Raw genomic sequence first — 2,348 nt, 5'->3', positions numbered from 1 at the left:
CCCCAGAGATCAGGGTGATCCCTGATCTCCCTTCCTTCCGCCGCGCCCTCAAGACATGGCTATTCCAACAAGCGGGACTGGCCTAGGGCAATTTTTAAGAGGGGTTTTTAATCATATTTTAATCAGACAATTTAAATATTTCATTTTAATTAATTTTAATTTTGTAATTGTTATTGGTGTTTTTAATCGATTGTCAGCCGCCCTGAGTCCGCAAGGAGAAGGGCGGGATATAAATTCGAATAATAAATAAATAAATAAAAATAAAAACCATGGGGGGGGAGTCACAAGCAAATAATGGATAAAAGATACTCTGATTTATAATAAACTGTGTAGCCTTATTTATGCATCTCTGAATAAGTAGCTTAATTAGGTCACATATAGATCCAATACAACACACAGAAAATAAATGTTACATATGTCATCCTCCTTGTATTAGTGACAATAGCAAAATTCAATAGCATCTTTATTATTATTATTGCAAACCATGTAAAAAAATGTACTTATGAGTGCTATATAAACAGTTAAAAGTCAGCTTGCGAGGGCTGGATACACTCTACCCATTCTTGCATGACTAAAAGGAACAAATTGGCTATTTAAGGGGAGAAACACAAAAACGTACGTTTTTGCTTTGGAAGAATTGGGTTTCATTGTAAAACAAAACAACAATTCCAGGAAATATATCCTTTAATGACTATAGAGAAGGCATCAGTGACCCATGTCTTGATAATATAAGAAATGATATATTTTTAAAGATTTTAAGAAGAATAAAAATCTAATTATTTTACAGTCCCTAGTGACCTGAGTCTTTTGAGAAGCCAAAATGAGTGATAAGCATTTGAACTAACAACAACTTTCCATTTTAGGTGAAAATGTTATGCCGCTGTAGGTATAGCCATACCGTAGTTTTCTCTCTGCTAGCCGAAAAACAGCTGTATGTTATTCTGTATAATACAATTGCTACATCAGGAATTCAAGTTTGCTGGGGTGGAGGAGAGGGACAACATTTTAGCAGGCAGAAATACAGAATGGCTAATACAGAATGTTGATTTGACAAATCATTGGAGAGGTATCTGATACACCAAAACGTCCATTAAATTGCAAACTGTATCATTTTGCAGCAATTCATTTCATTTTCATAATGATGCAAATAATGTAATTTGCATAAGGGTATCATACATTTATGCAAATTATGCCTTCTTCACAGAGATATCATCATGCAAATAATGAAACAAACTCCATGAATTAAAACAAATGTACCATATTTTCCGGCGTATAAGACGACTTTCTAAACCCTGAAAATCTTCTCAAAAGTCGGGGGTCGTCTTATACGCCCAGTCGTCTTATACACCGGAAAATACGGGTATTCTATTTTATTCCTTTACACATGTGGTTTGGCATATTACTCATCAAGTTTTCTCTCCCCCCCCCCCTCGCTCAAACTCTATATTTTAACTGGAAAAGTTGGGGGTCGTCTTATACGCCCAATCATCTTATACGCCGGAAAATACGGTAATTGGTTGGTGCAGACTACTTCAGATGCAACAGACTTTGTTATTTCAGGAGGATGTCCAGACAGGAATTTATATCCCAAGTCTGCTAAATGGAGGCCTATGAAATCAAGGTTTTACTGTATTTAGTTAATGGGCTCGATACAAACTTGTTCTTCAGAACATTTGAATAGGTGAAATTCATTTCATGGGGTTAAAGAGAAAATTTTGTTATTCTATTTTTAACAACATATTTAATTTTTCCTAGGTCCCAAAACAAGTTTGTGCATCCAGCCATTATACATAATCAAATGCAATATAAATCAATAACATGCAACTAGATATTATTTTGAATATTTAACTATAGGATTTGTACGTCTGTTAAGTCTAAAAATCGTTTGGCAATACAGATGATGACCTGTACAGCAATAGAAAATGAAGGGGGTTTATATGTTTGCTTTTTTTTCTTAAAAATATCACTTAATACTTTTCTCTTGTATTCAACCCTCTCAAACAGGACAATTGTTTTTTTATTAGACCAAACTATTCTTTCATTGTAGCATTTAATTTTTTTGTTATTCTTTTCCTTAAGTTTTATTGCAATATTGTAAAATAATTACATCTGGCTTTCAAAAGGTTCAAATTGACCACAAGAGGGAGTTTCTCCTATTGTATTTAACTAACCAGTAAAAATTATATTAAATAAGCGTAACTTTTCTCATTTTAGATGTCCAAAAAGTTTAGCATTCAACATACGATCGTGATCTGTGCCTGGAACGCCGATTGGTGGGTTCAGTTTGGTTTTTTTCTTTTTGTCTCCTCAGCACTGCTTCCCACTGAGGAGCTGAATCAACCATGTCA

The 2,348-nt window shown here is 34.2% G+C and overlaps 1 protein-coding gene across 1 annotated transcript in view; it reads right to left on the bottom strand.

Moving 5' to 3' along the window:
• Positions 1–2,348, bottom strand: part of LOC107299583 (band 4.1-like protein 4A) — a 29,887-nt gene that overhangs the window by 6,131 nt on the left and 21,408 nt on the right. The window lies entirely within an intron of this gene.

The sequence above is a fragment of the Protobothrops mucrosquamatus genome, unplaced genomic scaffold (genome assembly GCF_001527695.2).
Source record: "Protobothrops mucrosquamatus isolate PMUCROS unplaced genomic scaffold, P.Mucros_1.0 scaffold5145, whole genome shotgun sequence".
NCBI lineage: Eukaryota > Metazoa > Chordata > Lepidosauria > Squamata > Viperidae > Protobothrops > Protobothrops mucrosquamatus.
This window is presented reverse-complemented; position numbering and strand designations above follow the sequence as displayed.